Source organism: Giraffa tippelskirchi, chromosome 3 (genome assembly GCF_054371585.1).
Source record: "Giraffa tippelskirchi isolate mGirTip1 chromosome 3, T2T-mGirTip1v1.2.pri, whole genome shotgun sequence".
NCBI classification, from domain to species: domain Eukaryota; kingdom Metazoa; phylum Chordata; class Mammalia; order Artiodactyla; family Giraffidae; genus Giraffa; species Giraffa tippelskirchi.
In genome coordinates, this window is record NC_137277.1 from 101793140 (window position 1) to 101811851 (window position 18712).

At 39.0% G+C, this 18712-nt stretch overlaps 1 long non-coding RNA gene across 1 annotated transcript; it reads right to left on the bottom strand.

Annotated features, from left to right (window-relative positions):
• Positions 1-356: 356 nt before the first annotated feature.
• LOC145542211 (uncharacterized) lies at positions 357-18308 on the bottom strand. The gene is made up of 2 exons (XR_014079669.1): positions 18182-18308; positions 357-638 (listed from the first exon to the last, which is right to left on the bottom strand). It is a non-coding gene; the product is annotated as an uncharacterized LOC145542211 (long non-coding RNA).
• Between the last annotated feature and the right edge of the window lie 404 nt (positions 18309-18712).

Here is an 18712-nt window from a genome sequence, read left to right on the forward strand (position 1 = left end):
AAATAAAACCACAAGTGGTATTTGATTTTTTGACCATTACAACATGCATTAAATGAAATGGTAAAAATGTAAATATACTTGGAGCAGCAGTAACCTTTTAATTTGGTAATAATGGAATTTGTTTTACAGTTACTCCTTATGCAAAGAAATGGTTTGGATGAAGATATTTTACTCAAGATTTAGTTAACGTTCTGGTCATAATGCAAAATTATATAAGGTGTTGGTGCCTGTCTCATTTGGAATATGTAAAAGACCTGGAAAAAATCTAACGCAATTAAGCCGATTAAAATATGTCATCCTCCTTTAAGTTAAAACCATTTGTTCAAAGAAAAGAAATATTACCCTGTGAAGAGTATGGGTTTTAATAAATATTTATTGAACTGTAATGTCTCATTTGATAAGAGTATGTCTCCACCATGCTCAGCATTTTGAAGACTCTACTGGCAGCAGAATCACTTTGCTTCAGAAATGTAGCAGGTGAATTGTAATTGCCCAGCCAAAATTGGAATCAATTCAATAGGACTATCCTCCATGTCTATCCAATTGCAAGCAATGTCAAGAGGTGAGATGTTTGATGAAGGGGATATGATTTCTCATCTATGAAATGTTATTCTCATTTGTTCCTTTGGGGACTGTAGCTGTCAAAAGGAAAAAAATAGACAAGCCAAAAAAATAAAATCTTTATTTGAAGAGAACTATGGAAATGTCTATTTAATCCAGGTTTTAAAGAAAATTTTATAAATCTCGCTTAAAAAATACGAGCACTTTATCCTTTTTTAGTCAACCACATATAATAAAATATACTGTTGGAGTGGTCACCAGGCATTCTGTGATTAACAAGTCTGTGTTGATCCCTCCTTATGAGTGTAGTGGACTGAGGGCTTTTGGGGAGTCACATTTTATGGAAAACCATTGACTCCTACTTTTTTGCTATCTCCTATCTACAGAATTAGTCTCTCTGGTAGCCCTAGAGAGTCTTCTAGCTCTCTTAGCTTTCCAATTCTCACAAAATATTTTAGCTGTGTTCTCCCACAGGTAAAATATTTTATTTTACACAATTTTATGCTTTGAAAATGACACTTTACTGACAAGGTAAAAAAAAAAATGAAAATTTTATGTAGACCATTAATTTATTTAGTTTTACAATTAGCCAGAATCAAATGTACTTTGCATATGAGGTATAATTAATATTCAATGACACTGAAGGAGCACAGTTTTAATATCTAATGTAAAAAATGGATTCAGTATTCATTTGGAAAGCAGAGGCCTACCTAATTGTTTGTAGATAGGTTTTTAGAAAAAATTTTGTTAATGATATAAAAAACCGCCCAAGCTAATGTCTATTTATCTGGAGAACTTCTTGGCACTTGATTATAAATACACATTTAACGAACCAACAATCACATAGACAGATTAGAATTAAACTATAAAGGTTTTCAATTTTAATCATTTCCAACTAATAATACAATTAACAGTTTTGTTTCAATTCTTTGCTGAAATTTTGAAGATAAACTATGCTGGCAATGATGGTTAAGCATTTTAATGTTTTTTGTTTTGTTCAAAGAGTAACAGTATTAATTTTATCTTGAAATTTTGTGTGTGTGTGTGTGTGCGAGAAAGAGAGAGAGAGAATATGAAGCTATTCCTATCAGTTGCTTTTTGAATAGCACTTTATTCTAGCAATCACTGATAAAGGGGGAAAAAAAAAAATCAGTCTGTAGAATGCCAAAGGAGGAAGAAATATATTCCCTATTTTTAAGATTAAGTGTTCCAATAACATAGAACTACTAAGCAGTTAACAGTGATACTTTCTTATTTGTGTTTCTAAGACTACCTAGGTGCTTTAGTATTACATACTATACCCATAGCATTGAGTGTCCTCAGTCTCTACAACTCTTCCCTCATATTTCTATAGCCAAATTAAGCCACAAGGTCTAAACATACTTTAAAATAGCAAAATTAAAGACTGCCATTGAACTGTTTCTCCTGTATGCCCCCCTCCATAAATTTATAGATTGAATTGGGGCACTCAGTGAGCTTGATCCTTCAAATGGATGATCCACTCCAGAGAGAAACATGGGACTTCCGTTAAGTTGTAAATTTTTTTTTTTTTTAGTTTATGAACAAGCCTTGTTTAGGATAATGAAGCAGTGTTTTAATGAAACTTTCAAAATACCTTCTTGTAGGAACTGTCTATAGGTAATGCTTTAGGCAAATGATCAAACACACTACATATATTTCATCTCTTCCCACGAGGAGAGAATCCTAGGAAACATATACCAGGGATGTATCTCCTTATTCTCATTCTATAGTCAACTTTCAAGAACTGACTTTTTTAAAGTAATGCTTAGCATAGCCTTGAATTCTATGTGAGCCTTATAATTGGGAAAGGCTTTCAAGAAGAGGTGAGAAGTGAGGTGTGGGATATATACCTTACTGATGGGAGAAGCATGGGTATCAGGACAATGAGGATAAAACAGTTCTGCAGGGCATGGGGTTGGGAAGAGTTGAGAACTAATAGATGAACAAGTAACTCTCTGATAGTGTTAAAGGATTATATAAAAAGCATGGAACCCAGCTGTTCTATACTTTATGAAGGGCAGACAAGAAGGAATGAACTGAACTTGAAGTAAGAATTGACAAAGGAGGTTCTTCAGTACTGGAAACACATATGAAAGGAAGTTCTGTCCTTGTCGCTTGACACACACACATACTCAGCTGTTATTCTCAGTTGACAGAGACCAGGCTGCAAGACCTTTTGAGGCCCTTCACAGTTTTATAGAAATTTGAAAACCAACTGAATTGAATCATGTGACTCCAAGAACAAAAAATTCTGGTAAACTGTTCTGCCTTTCCAACCCAGGGTCTTAAAGTCCTCTCAAAACCATCAGGATATGCAAGCATCACTGGAAAGACAGTCTTCAGAGGCTTGTTACTTTCCTCTGTTGTGAGCCAAATAGAGAGTCTACAGTTCATAGGCAGACATCTGGTCATTTGCAATTAAGAGCAACAATTCTTTCATCCATTCTTTTATTCCTTTTCAACATTTTTTGAGTGGCTATTGAAGTGATAGAATCTGACTAATTTCAGTAAAAAAAATGAATAACTAACATTTTCCAAGCACATGCAATTAGGTATATGCACATATAATAAATTAAGATTATTGCCCTCATTTGTCCAGAGCTGAGCTTCCCATCTCAGTTAATGTAGGTAAGCCTGCAACAAAACAGATGAGCATTTAGGATTCTATTATATAGAAAGTTCAGTATTCTAATCTGCTAACATATTTTTTTAAAGCATTGTTTATTTCATCCAGCTGACATTAAAAACAAGATTTTCACTTGGTGGATACTAATTAATGCTTTCTTCCATATTAGAAATTAAGTTGCTTTCATTTTTTCACTGCAATGAATAGAAACTTGGAGAATTACTAAACCAAAAGGTAAGAACAATTTTAGTGCTTGTAATGCTGCCAGATTGCTATCCAGGAATTTCATCAAGAGTGTATGAGTATCTTTTCCATTGAACCTTAACTGGTATTGGCTGTTAACAGTACTCAAAGTTTAGAATATCATTAAATAATTTCTGATTTGAACAGGACTGATGAAATTATTCTTATGGAGACATGTTATCACAGACATGTGGGACTACTTCCCAATCTTTTAAATTAAATACATTCTTCAAAAATGCTTTTGACTTCATGTACTTACATTCATTCACTACTGTGACAGATATTACCTATGTATTCAATAAGCTCCTACTGTGTGCCAGGTTGTGATATCTATTACAAGAATGGATGGTAAAATTTCCATGTTCAAGTCACTATAATATCTTGCTTAATTTAATACACCAAATTTTCTCATATTTCCCTGGATCCCGTGTTCCTTTTTTGCTGACCATTGTGATGGTTAATTCTGTGTGTCAACTTAACTCAGCCATGCGGTGCCCAGAGATTTGGTCAAACATCACTCTGGTGTTTCTGAGAGAGGGTTTTTGGAAGCGATTAATGTTTAAATCAGTAGACTGAGTTGTTTGCTCTCAGTGTAGGTTGCTCTTCCTAGGTGGGTCAGGCTCATGCACTCAGTTGAAGGCCAGATAAGAATAAGCAGGCTGAGGCTCCTCTCCTCCTCCCTCCAGGTAAGAAAGAATTCCACCTGCCTTAGAACTAGAACCACACCACTGGCTCTCCTGGTTCTCAGGGTTTTAGACTCGGACTAAAACTACACCACCAGCTTTCCTGGGTCTCCAGTGTGCAGACAATAGACTGTGGGACTTCTTGGTCTTCATAGTCCGGTGAGCCCATTCCTTATAATCAATCTGTCTCTCTCCTTCTTGTTCTCTGTCTCTCTCTCTAGGAGATACGTGTGTCTCTCCTATTGGTTGTGTTTGTCTGGAGAACCATGACTAATACAATGACTATGGCTAGAGTAATCTCTCTGTAAAAATCTAGTAATTCTGCTTTCCTTCTTGGAATTACTTAGTGGTTGCCAACGGCTTGCAAATAAACCTCAAACTCTTTCACATGGCTTTATGATTTAGTCCCTGCTTTCTACATCTTTACTATCTCTCTCATTTCCTATATTCTCTCCATAGTTATTATATGCATATTTCTTTAAACACTCTGTGCTCTGTCATTGCTCTGAGCTACCTCTCACACTGTTCCAGCTTCTTAGTCATATTCTCATTGTCTCTCCTCTGCCTTATTTCTATCCATCCTTTAGTTCGTAGCTTAAACAGAATGTCTTCTAAGAATTTCTTTCAATCTCTTAAATCTAGCTAAAGTGCTCCAGCTACTTTCCTCATGTTAGCACTTACCATCTATCATTGTTGTCCATTTCCTTACCTGACATTCCCATTGACATTGAGAGTCCATGAAGGCAGCAATGTTTCTGCCCTTTTTGCCCTGGAACTCAGCTTCTAACACAGTGCTTGACATAGTCTAGGCTTTTAATGGACACCCATTGAATAAATAAAGGAAGGTGTTTCATGAGATTTGGGGATTTCCTTTATCTGCTATATGAAATTGTGGAGGTTGCAAATCAATTACTTTTTACTCAATGGGCCTGCTAACACTTTTAACAGATATGAGTCATGCAACTGCCGCTGATCACTATATTGTTGTTGCTTTTTAGTCGGTCAGTCATGTCCAACTCTTTTGCGACCCCATGGACTGTAGCCTCCCAGGCTCCTCTGTCCATGGGATTCTCCAGGCAAGAATACTGGAGTGGGTTGCCATTTCTTTCTCCAGGGGATCTTCCCCACCCAGAGATAAACTTAAGTCTCCTGCTTGGCAGGAGGATTCTTTACCACTGAGCCACCTGGGAAGCCCTAATCATTATATTAGACAAATGTAATTTCAGAAGATTAGCCCTGCATCCAGTAGGTAGATTGTTTAGGTACTGTGATCTAGTATAGGGGTCCCCAACCTCCAGGATCTAGCCTGATGACCTGAGGTGAGGTGGACGTAATAATAATAGAAATAAAGTGCACAATAAATATAGTGTGGCTGAATCATCCTGAAACCATCCCCCCTCTCTTAGTCCAGGAAAAAATTGTCTCCATGAAAATGATCCCTGGTGCCAAAAAAATTGGGACCCCTGATCTAGTGCATTGTGCCTTACTGATGATTACTTTCTTGTAACTATGCTCCATAGCAGTGAGTCTCAGCTGGGGACAATTTTATCCCCCAGAGGACATTTGGTAATATCTGGAGCAGTATTGATTGTTGTGCTTTGGGTTTGAACATGGAGATGCTGCTGGTCTCTAGTAAGTAGAGCCCAGGGATGCTGCTTAACAGTCAACATTGCACAGTGCAGCCCCTACAACAGAGACTCATCAGGCCCCAAATATCTATGGGGCTGAGGTTGAGAAACCCTAGTCTATATAAATCCAGAGAAAATTTGTGAACAGCAAACTGTCTCATGTGATGGTCATGCTTGATACCTCTGTTTGACATAGATTGTTGCATATTATCTGACCAGTTAAGGGAAAACACAAGAAGAGAATCAACCAGGCAGCCAAATGATACAGAGTGTTACTGCATGGGAGCTGTTTTGGTGCTGTATTTTAACTCATTAACATTTAAAAATTGTTATGCAGCAGAAAAATAATTATGTCCTTTTAACGTTGAAACAGAATCCATTTTTCCAAGCATACTTTTTTTAAGGGCATATTGCTAAAACACCAACTGTTTTACAAGCACAGTAATCACATTGCTGTTGAGTTTATTGTGCTTTGTTAGGACACACTTTACAGTGTGGAAAATGCATTTTAGAGTAATTCTTCTGAGTGCAGTTATGGAAAAGAACAAAGGTACGCTTTTTTTTTTTTTGGTAACTGAACAGTTAGCTGCATAGTGACCCCCTCTGGCAGGTGCAATGGTTTCTCCAGGTGGCTTCTGGAAAGTTCAGTATCTGAATCTTTGACCCTGTTTGTAGGAATGAGGAAACTAAAGGAACAAAATGGGAAATGGAGAAAACTTCAGGGGTATGAAGATGTCAGGCCTCTTTTGGAGAATCATTTATACTGTTCACGATCAGTAATTCTGTTGTGGCCCTTCATTTCCCACTTCTATCATCCTTTAAGGCAGCTGTCCCCAAACTTCTTGGCACCAGGTACTGGTTTCATGGAAGCAATTTTTCCACAGACCAGGGGAGGGGAATGGTTTTGGGATGATTCAAGCGCATTACATTTATTATGCCTCTGCTGATCTGACTGACAGGAGGCAGAGCTCAGGTGATCATACAAGCCATGGGGAGTGACTGTAAATATAGATGAAGCTTTGTTCGCTTGCTGCTGCACTCCTTCTGCTGCATGGCCCAGTTTTTAACAAGTTATGGACCGGTACCAGTCCATGACCCGGGAGTAAGGGACCCCTGTTTTAAAGCTTTGGTTCTTGATCTGGTTTCATGGACCTACATGTGGGATTTCAGGGGGTTTCTGAATCCAAAGAAATGTGTACAAGATTGATATATGTGCAAATTTAAGAGCTTTTCAATGAGAGGGGTTCACAGCTTTATCAGAATCTTGGAAGGATCATGACTGAAAAAGTTTGAGACAGTTCTTTCGAAAATTCATGCATCCTACTGTAGCAATTTGGACATTTGTGTGGCTTTACAAGAAGGTGTAATATCTTTAAAAGGGAGCTGCTTAATCACTAGTGGGGTAAATAGCAACTGCCCTGTTTGTAGACCTGGTGTGGGATGTTGGGGCATAAGATTTCCTTTGTCCTTTTATTCTATTGCTACACAAAAATGGGCTCCGAGGGTCACCATCTCTACACTGAGAGATGATTTTCAGATTTTTCACTTCTCTTGTTTGCCAAAGCTGAGTTGCAGCTCTCTTGATACATCCAGCTCTGCCTTTGTTTCAATTTTCCGCCTTAAAAAAACTTCATTTAAATTACACATATCTTTTTTTATATGGGATTTAATGTAGTTTGGGATTAAATATAAAGGAAATTTGTACGTAATGAAAAAAAGAGCAATGCGGCTTTTTTTTAAATGAGGGAATTCTGATCTGATCTTGATTACTCTGAAGGCTCATTTATATGCTCCTTGGGCTTCCCTGGTGGCTCAGATGGTAAAGAACCCACCTGCAATGGGGGAGACCTGGGTTCGATCCCCAGGTTGGGAAGAACGCCTGGAGGAGGGCATGGCAACCCACTCCAGTCTTCTTGCCTGGAGAATCGTCATGGACAGAGAGGCTGGGTGGGCTACAGTCCATAGAGTTGCAGAGAGTCAGAGACTGAGTGACTAAGTACAGCACAGCAATAAAGAGTTAAAGCTGGTCTCTTTTCAGGTGCACCGACATCTCTCTGCATTGTCAACCTATGTGTGGAACAGAAGGGCAGGGCGACAGTAGCTCCTGCAGTTTACTCCGGAAACATGCAAATTTGCTTTCTCCCATGACAAAATTACACAAGAACCGGACATAAACTAATCCTCGATTTCCCTTCCTTCAGAAGTTGCCAGTCATGTCTCTATTCTTGTGCAGTTTGAACAGTCACGTTCTCTAGACTGCTTGCCATGGGGGTTGGGCAAGGCAGAAGGGACTGCTGTGTTATTAATATAGTATTTTCTTACCCTCGACATTTCTGTGTTCTTGAGAGAGGATTATGTGATTTAAGTTTGTATAGTCACAATCCATCGAGGGCTCCTAGACTCATAAATAGGTAAACTTTGATCATCAGAATAATAAAAGGTAGTAAACTTATTTTAAAACAAACTGACTATGGACAAAGGCTGTAAGTAAATATATTTTGAAATGGATGCATTCTACTATGAGATATATTCATTGTGGATTGGAAGTACTTATTTGGTGCTACACTCAGGGAATTTTTTCTTTAGATTAGTTTCTGATTGTAAATCATGGATTTACAATGCTTGATCTGTGAAGAAATTGATGAATATGAATATTAAATGATGGTGCTTTAGTATAGCACTGTATTTTCCTCAATATCTTATTAAGGAAGTTTCTTCTAGGAGTATTGGAAGATCAAATACCACATCATACATTAACATGAAACAGAGTTCAGTGTGGGTCATCAGCATGCGAACCCAGATGCAATCTTTCTTTTTCAATTTAAATACCTTCAAAAACTCCTTTTAAAATTTTGGTTTATGAGGGCCATGATTCAGAATGCTTTATCGCTCATGTTAGGTATGAGAGGGCTTCCCTGGTGGTTCTGTGGTAATGAATCCTCCTCCCGATGGAGGAGACATGGGTTTGATCCCTGGGTTGGGAAGATCCTCTGGAGGAGGAAATGGCAATCCACTCCATTATTCTTGCCTGGAGAATCCAATGGACAGAGGAGCCTGGCAGCCTACAGTCCATGGGGTTGCAGAGTCAGACATGATTTAGCTACTAAACAACAACAACAAAGGTATGAGAAGACCTTTGATTTTAAAAATGACTTTACCTTGGACAATGTTGGAGCTCTGGAGAGAACTCAATCCAACATTTAAAAGTGAGGAAGCACTTGGGAGCAAAGGTTAATTTAGGTTTTAGCTGCATCAGCATCAGGTAACAGGTACTAAGGCTCTAACATCATCCTGGTTGTTCTGCTGGGCATTGCACCAAGTTGGTTAAACAATAGGAGCCACACCAAATTATCTATTTAAGGTCAGATCATGCCCTTTCGACATGATTTACAGCCATGAAAGTGGTATATCAATGAATATTAATATAATGTGTGTGTGCTAAGTTGCTTCAGTCATGTCCAACTCTTTCCAATCCTATGGACTGTGTAGCCTGCCAGGCTCCTCTATCCATGGGATTCTCCTGGCAAGAGTACTGGAGTGGGTTGCCATGCCCTCCTCCAGGGGATCTTCCCGATCCAGGGATCAAACCCACAGCTCCTGCATTGCAGGTGGATTCTTTACTGCTGAACCACCAGGGAAGCCCATTAATAACATTAATAACTATTAATAGAATAAGTTGTAGCAATAATATTCATAATCCTTAGTTGGGGTTCAAATGAATTTAAGAATATATTCTTTTAAGTTGTATTATTCTTAAACGACATCAGTGTGAGGAATTGTGTATTCTTTAATGTTTTAATTTCAATAAATTCTTTAAGTATTTATTGAGTGCTCACTCCATGTATATGTTACATAGACTACGTAGCACATAAAACCTGCTCACAACTTAAAAAGTAATTGGGAAGAAAAAATATATACCATGAAAAACTAAAGAGTAGCATTGAAACATATATGAATATATTATCATATGTAAAATTAAATAGCCAGTGGAAATTTGCTGTATGATGCAGGGAGCTCAAATCCAGTGCTCTGTGACAACCTAGAGGGCTGGGATGGGTGGGAAGTGGGAGGGAGATTCAAGAAGGAAGGGACATACATATACCTGTCAGGTGAGTGTATGGTCCTCAGTTCTGTCTCATCACAACAAAGATTTGGAGCGACGGACGTTAAAGCCCTCAGCACGTCACAGCTCTTGGGTCTTAGACCATGTTATAGCTCTCAGGTCTTGAACGGACCGTGTTATAGCTCTTAGACAAATCAGTGTTACAGCTCCGTGTTACAGCTCTATTTTATTTAGATAATAGCAGGAAAATCTATCCTCGAGGCGTGAAGGCATGTCGACCCAAAGATGCAAAGAACGCCCCAGCGTGCAGGAAAGAGACAGAGAGAGAGAGCGCGCTTTGGCTCCTCTTTTTATATGTTTTTTTCCTCCCCCTGGGCCTGCCCTATGTAAATTGGGTTAGCCAGGAGTGTTGTTTGTTCTACCTGAAGTCCTCACTCTGGTCCTTGGACCTTCCTTTGTCCTTCCTTTGTTCTATTTTTGCAAGCTTTTCCCTTCCTTGTGTTTTAGACACCACCATTTTGGACTCCTCTTTCCTATTCTGAATACCTAACATACCTATGGCTGATTCATGTTGATATATGGCAGAAACCAACACAGTATTGTAAAGCAATTATCCTCCAATGAAAAATAAATTTTAAAAAGTACATTTAAAAAATTTAATTATTAAATATTAAATAATATTAAATATTAAATAATATTAAATATTATTTAATGTCATCGTTAAGGTGACAAAGCAAGAAATGTGACAAAGTAAGACATGCTTAATAATGATAGGGTTTCAGAAGACAGATAGAGAGAGTACTTCAGGCTTTGGTGGAGATTTTATTGATGTGAGGTGATAGGATTTAAGTTTACTTTTGAAGAATGTGTGGATTCTCAATAGGTGAGGTAGAGAAGAGTGGCCTTTCTATTTCAGAACAGCTTGAGCAAATGACATTGTGCTGTCTTGTTGGAGGACAGTGAAAAAAGAAATTCAATAGTGGTGAAAAATTTGTGAAGCTAATTCAGCCAAAGTAGGTTGGATTCTGACTGTAGAAGACCTTGAATGACAAACGAAGGAGTTTTTGCATTTAGCTTCTATTCAATTCTGAGCTGCTGAAGATTATTCAGATTTTCTATGCCTACTTGTGTTCTTTTGGTAACCTATGCATGTCAATGTCTCCTTTTCCTATTGGAATGCAGGCTCAGAGAAAGTACAAAAATCACTCAGTTAAATTAAGCTAGGATTCTATGTCAGCAAGAAACAACAATGAAATTACTTTTTCCTAATCTAAAACCCTGATAGCTTATCCTTCTCAGGAATGAGCCAACCATGGGTACCCTGTTCTCAAGCAATCATTGTCTAAACACACCACTCCATTCACCAAGGTGTCTTGTGTACACAGTGCTGGCTGCGGTGTTTGTTTTATTCCACAGCTAATTGCGCATTATGCCAGCCATCAATCACCAGTCAGAGGTGTGTCTCTTAATTGCCATTTAAAGGTCCTGTGAAAGTGACACATATATTATTGTTCTCTTTCTTCTACAGATGAGTCCTTGTTCAGCGCTACAAAAGGATGCTGACTATGGACTATTACACTCTTTTTAAAGTTGCCCCCTCATTCAAGAGTCAAGAATTGTTGGTGTTGCTCAGGATAATGCTTTCATTTGTAAGACTTGCAATATATTGCCTCAAAATAGGAGAATCAGTGCTTTTCTTACGGCAGGGATCAGATGATTTCATTACCCAATGTCTGACTTTTCTAAAACAAGAAGGCAAATCCTATAGATTATAATCTGTTGACTATGAGGTTATTTCTAAGCAAAATTCTAGAGTGATTTATTCAACCATAATTTTGTGTTTAGAAAATGAACGCTTGATCACTTTAAGCTAATTTACTGGAAATATCTCAAACTGAACTTGTAGCCTGTTTTCCTTTATTTAAGTCTTCTTTCTAAAATCCATGTATTTACTTAACACATATTTATTAAGTCCAGCTCCACAACAGGCATAATACTAAGATATGTATATATATATATATATATGTATATGTTGTTGCACAAGAAGCATGTTTCCTGGCCTGATGGGGTTTATGTTCATGAGGAACAATGCACCCAAACAAAACTGAAAACAATGAGTGCAACCTGCAGAAGTAAACACATGACATGAAAAAAGAATTTTAAAATGTCAATATATCCATGAAAAAGCAAAAAAAAGGGATAAAGATTGATAGAGACCTGTAGATGTTGGTGGTCAAGGTCATTTATATATGGAAATGGTTTATGTTATTTAGCCTCCTTATTAGGGTAGACTGATTTTTGGTAACAAATGGACTTAAAATGTCTTAGGTTCAACACAGTTGGCATTGATATCTGCTCTACTAATGGTCCTGGGCACCATTCAGGCAGGTAGGGTAGCACTGCGCTATGTAGTTGCTCAAAGACCCTGGACTTATTCAACACTGTAGCTCCATCATACCATAGAATGGGGGTCTTCTCAGCCTTCACATTGTTTATTTGAGGGGCTGTCTTGTGCTCATGGGATGTTTAGTAGTATCTCTGGTCTCTAATCACTAGAAACCAGTCGCACTTTCCCTGTTACCCCTTGTGACAATCAAAAATGTCTCTAGTCAATGTTAGATGTTCTTGAGTAGACAAAATATTCACTGCTCAAGGGCCTTGTTGCCATTTGTCTTCAGCAAGTAGAGGTGAAAGTCACAGCACAGAGAAGGCAAACTCCTTCTCTTTAAGTTCAGGTTCAGAAATGAGAGGCATCTCTTCCACTTTTCTTTCGGAGAGACCTAAGTTATGTAGCCACATCTAAGTTCAAGGAGGGGCTGGGAAATAGGATCTAATCATGTGCCCAGGACCAGGCGCACGGTCAACCCTTTCTGGATGTTGTGATAGGAAAGAGTGTAGCCATCTTCCAGCTGCTTGTCTGCAGAAATGAGTCTCTACTGATCAGGGGGATGCCTTCCTTATCCTGTACCTTGGCCTTCACATTCTTGATGATGTCACTGTGCTCCACCTTCAGGGTGACGATCTTGCTGGTCAGTTTTCACAAAGATTTGCATTTTGATCTGTGAGCAAATGTGAAGATACTATGAGAATTCAATCACGCATAGTCATCTCCAAGGCAATGCACCACCACTTGACCATGCCAGTCATCTCTTTTGTTCTTATGAAAGGAAAATCTACCAGATTTTGATGGATTACTAGTGGTCCCTGCCACACATTTCAATGAATTAAAAGTTATAATTTTCTTATAGTTCAAGAATCGATGAACTCTCACTGTCAGCTTGTTATACCTGTGGAAAAAACTGTCTTGTCCTTGGAGCAGCTTCTGCTTCTGTTTCTTCTCAGAGTTCAGTGCAGAGTCACCTGTAGGCTACAGGCTTACAGAAAGTCACTGCAGTCCTGAGACAGCTCTCGAAAGTGAATAATTATGGCACTTTCACATTGATTACAATTTTACTTTGGTTTTGGGCTTCCCAGGTGGCGCTAGTGGTAAAGAACCCGCCTGCCAGTGAAGGAGATGTAAGAGATATGGGTTTGATCTCTGGGTCAGGAAGGTTCACTGGAGGAAGGCCTGGCAACCCACTTCAGTATTCTTGCCTGGACAATCCCTTGGGCAGAGGAGCCTGGGGGGTTACAGTCCATAGGATTGCAAAGAGGTGGAAATGACTGAAACGACTTGCACAGCACAGCATGTCTGGTTTTAACTACTGCCTTCTAAAGGTATGTTGAGAAGACACTACTAGCCTAGAGGAAAACAGCAAAAACCATTTCAGAAAAAGGAAATAGGCTCTCCAAAGCAGATGAAAGATCTTTGGGTATTTAGCTAGTAAATATCTTTTGCTATATAAAGGAGTTTTAGTTTTTTAAAGGTGAGGATGTAACATTATTTCCCATGTAAAACTAAACTATAACACTTATGTTACTATTAGAGTGGATATTAATTTATTTATTTTGGCTGTGCTGGGTCTGCGCTGCTGCACGCTCCTTTTCTCTAGTTTCGGGGAGCAGGGGCTACTCTCTAGTTGCAGTGCTTGGGCTTCTCGTTGTGCTAGCTTCTCTTGTTGTGGAGCACAGGCTCTAGGGCAGGCAGGCTTCAGGAGTTGTGGTTTTTCGGCTCTAGAGCACAGGCTCAATGGTTGGAGCACACAGGCTTAGCTTCTCCATGGCATCTGGGATCTTTGGGACCAGGTATTGAACCTGTGACTCCTGCATTGGCAGGCAGTGTTTACCACTGAGCCGTCAGGGAGGCTCCCTAGAGTGGATACTTTTAAAAATTAAGTTTGAATGAAAAATTTACATATTGTGGCAATAAAAACTTGAGTGGATTATCTCTGAGAAAAAATGGTGAAAGCAGAAGAAGAAGAAAAAGAAGAGGTGGGTAGGGGGCACAGAGAAGAGAGAGAAATATAGCACACATATTGTGACTTGTATTTGAGTTAAGCTAATATCTCCATTCTGACCGTGGTAATCACTCCAGGAAATTAGTGCCTTTGAGAAAAGAGGTGCTGGCTAGCCCTAACTATCCTGAGGGATTTAATATAGTTCCTATGCTTTCCAGTTAGGTTACTTGGAACAAGATTTCTCCTTATTCCTGTCCAGAAATATGTATATAGTTTTTTCTTTTGGCATCAGTGGAATCTTCTCATTCTGGGTATTTTTGTCAGGTAAGTAATAGAATGTACTTTTAACTAAACAGTTGGTGTCTTTTTAATATTAAAGACTTAAATTGTGGCTAAAGTGATTTCATTGTACATTTCCAAAGATAGATTTCAAATCACACATGCTCATATAGTCATGCGCCGGAACTTCAAAATCCACCTCTATTCCATTTTTAACTTAAAATGTTCTCTTTGGCAATTTGCATGCTCTAGAAGCCTACTTCCTAGATCTGCTCTTTCATCTGGAACTAAAATTCTTATTAAGAAACTGTGCCACAGACCCACCATTGGAAAACATCCCTCTTTAGGGCGTAACTTGGCACTTAGAGACTCCTGCAGAGCAACAGGATGTGACAATTTAGGGCAAGAAAACAATGGTATATATTGTACTACAATAGAGTCTGACATGCTAGAAGCAATTTGAAGGGGCCAAATGTAACTTGCTAAGGCACTTGGTCTCTGAGAAGTCAGCACTGATTTTCCTGATACACTGGTAGTGTGTTTATTAATAAATAAAGCAAGAAATGAAGATGCTGAATTTTTCCTTTACTTTAAAATGTAGCAACTGGTTAGAGTTTTCAATTTTTTAACTTGTAGAAGAAGAACAGACCCAAGTTAGTCTATGCTTATAGAATATACATGTCAGTGGGTTAGCTTATGACCCAGAATGTTAATTATCCAATGATTCTGAAAGCAAACCAGGCTCTTCATTGAATGAAGGAAACGCATGGGGAAAATGTCTTCCTAATGGTGAGAATATATGAAAAAAAGCACAGAGTTACAGTGATTGCTTATAGTCTCTCCATTTCCCATAACACATATTTCAAACCTTTTCACTTATTTCAAGATCTCAGCCTGTGTTCTCTGCTTTGCCCAACTCTATTTCCTCTACAAATTATATCAGACACTCCATCTCTAGCTCCCTCAATTTTGCACTCTTGAAATTTGTGTGAACTTTCCTCCTGCTCTTTCTTGACTCTGAAAACCAATGTTCTCCCCCCTCCCCCTTAATTGTATCTTCAATGCCATATTGAGTGCATCTGCCAGGGCACTGGCACTTTTACCTTCTGTTTTCAGTCATTTTCCCTCAAACTTCTTCAAGCTAAAAGTGAAAGTGAAGGTTACTCACTCATGTCTGACTCTTTCAGACCCCATGGACTATACAGTCCGTGAAATTCTCCGGGCCGGAATACTGGAGTGGGTAGCCTTTCGCCTCTCCAAGGGATCTTCCCAACCCAGGGATCGAACCCAGGTCTCCCGCATTGCGGGCGGATTCTTTACCAGGTGAGCCACAAGGGAAGCCCAAGAATACTGGTGTGGGCAGCCTATCCTTTCTCTAGTGGATCTTCCTGGCCCAGGAATGGAACCGGAGTCTCCTGCATTGCAGGCGGATTCTTTACCAACTGAGCTATGAAGGAACCCACTTTGTCTTTTTTCTCACTCTTTTCTTGAAGTTTTCAGCCTCCAGTACCTCATCATTCAAACATTCTTTACTTTTCTGCAAATAAAGTTTCACAGGGTACCATCCTATGTTTTTCTGGAGAAGGCAATGGCACCCCACTCCGGTACTCTTGCCTGGAGAATCCCATGGATGGAGGAGCCTGGTAGGCTGCAGTCCATGGGGTCGCTATGAGTCGGACACCACTGAGTGACTTCACTTTCACTTTTCACTTTCGTGCATTGGAGAAGGAAATGGCAACCCACTCCAGTGTTCTTGCCTGGAGAATCCCAGGGACGGGGGAGCCTGGTGGGCTGCCGTCTATGGGGTCGCACAGGTTGGACACAACTGAAGCCACTTAGCAACAGCAGCAGCAGCATCCTAGGTTTTTCACATACCTGTTAACTATTCTGTTTCGTCCATTTTCTTCTTCTTCCAAAAGCAGATGTTTTCCAAGGTTTAGTCCTTAATCATCACCAGTCTCCTTACTTCATATTGGCAATAATCTGGTACACTCAACTCTTACCGCAAGGTGCATCATTAGTAACAGTGTTATTGCCACACTTTATATCTTACTGAAGATTCTGCCCTATGCTGTCAGCTGCCTGCTGCAAATCTCTAAATAGAGCATGTTTCAAACAAAAATGCAATTTCTTCTCTATCTTCCCAAACTTCTCATATTCTTGACACCCTCAGTTTCTATATGCAATCATTTGCTAAGCTCTCAATAGTTTCACTGCCTCTCTCCCATCATCTTCTTCCACTCTTGGTGCATTTTTAATTAAAATTGGAACTATTTTACTAGTTTGCTAAATTATCTTTCTACCTTCTGTATTCTTTTCCTTCTAATTTAATTTTTTACTCTAATCAAATTAGATCCCTAAATTATTGTTTCACATTAAAAGTTCTGATGGACTTTTGTTACACAATGAGAGTAACTGAAAACCCTTTAGCTTGGCATCAAAGTTGTCCTTTCTTGCTGGAGTGGGCGAGAATAATACTTCCTAAGTGTCCTTGGGAGATTAACTGACCCACCATGAAATCAGGAAAACAAAATGAGTTGCCTGGAAGTATTTGCTCTCTTCATTTATATGCCATGTTTGTCATAATTCTACTTTGAAATACTTAATGAAACCTCTGGTTATAGTTTCATTTACAATTGATGTCAGTTTGGTAGAAATCTTCACTGTTTATCAGCATAGTTGGCAAGTTTTCTTATTATTTGCCCTCAACCACAGCTGTATTTTATTGCTATGGTAACTATTTGAATTCCCTTTTAAGTATAAAAGCAGAATATCCTTTGCTCTAGTGGGATGGTTGTCTTCATGCAAAATGAAAACTATAGCTGAGATGATTATTTTTTTTCCAGGAGAATTAACAATGAGAAAGTCATAGATTACAATCAGCTAATTTTTCTGCAAGTTATAATAAATTATGGTTTTGTTAACTGCCATATTGGATTTAATAATCTGCTAATTCAAAAGATAGAAAATGTTTATAGACACATACAGCCTTTACTCCTTGTTTATTTAGAAAACAAGTGCCTATGAAGTTTGCTTAGAAAAGACAACAATCACTGTTACTTCAACAGGTTGTGCACTCCCTTACCCACTAACTTTCCTAACCAGACAAACTAGAAATATAACCAGGAAAGGAAGGCTTTTCTAAACCAATTTCCATGAAGTAGGTAATTCAGTATGCTTTTTGGTCAATGGGTTGGAATATTTGCCTCGAGCCGTCACTCTTTGAAAATGTACTTGTCCCAGACAAGGTTACTGATGTCACAGCGAGGAGTTCACATCCTGGGAGAGGTTTACTGTTGAAGCGGAGGTGTATCTGATTCAGCCCCGAGGCAGAAAAACTGGCCAAAGCAGTTTTTCCCCCTTCCCTTTTATAGAGTGTGTGATTTATGCAACAGCCCTGGCTTGGCAAATAGGGAAGTGTCAGAGCTAAATCAGCTTTACTCTAAGGGCACAGAGTGCCTGTGTTTCTTAACTCAGTGATACCCAAACCCAGGACCATTTTGCTTCAAGTGGAATACACACACAGAGCAAACATTCTCAAGGTCAGTGTACATGCTCTTTAGTTTTCCACCACAAGAACCATTTTTCTTGTTCAGACAGAGGCATAGAACTCATTCATGCTTCAGAACAGTAAACTCCATGGAAAAAAATGTTCAAAACCACTTCTTTTTAAAGAGAGGGTATTACGCAATCAGTATTTGTGGAACAATCAACTATAGGGGGTGGCAGACTAGGCTTACCTTCCTGAGCACACGGCTGGCAGTCTATTTGTGGGATGGTCAGATTCCTATGGCACAAGGAAGTGAAAAATTGAAGCATGTAACTATATACTTCAAGCAATATTCCATGACTTCCTTCAGTTACAGTGTTTCAAGCAGTAGTAGGGTTGAGGACTTAGTCATTTAGATTAAATTTTCTTTTGGTGGATTAAGTAACAGTTGGATGATGTGCTTTTTTGGGGGGTGTGTGTGTCTATCATTGTTATTGTTATTATTATTTTGCAGTTCAATAGAGCTTGTTTTTGTGTAAACAGGTTCGGGCGACTTGATCAAGGAGACCTGAATTGTCCAGATGCCTGTTGCTGAATGGAGCGGTGTGGATTTTTCGTTTTATAATTGTGACTGTTAGAGACAGTCACAATTACCAATGGATAGGTCTTTTATAGCACAGGTTTGGGAAAAACCCCTGGGTTCCCCTCCACTTCTCAGTAATGAATGCTGCCCTATTGTTTTCCTTTCAGGTTGTGATGCTTCTCATCTCCTACCTTTCCC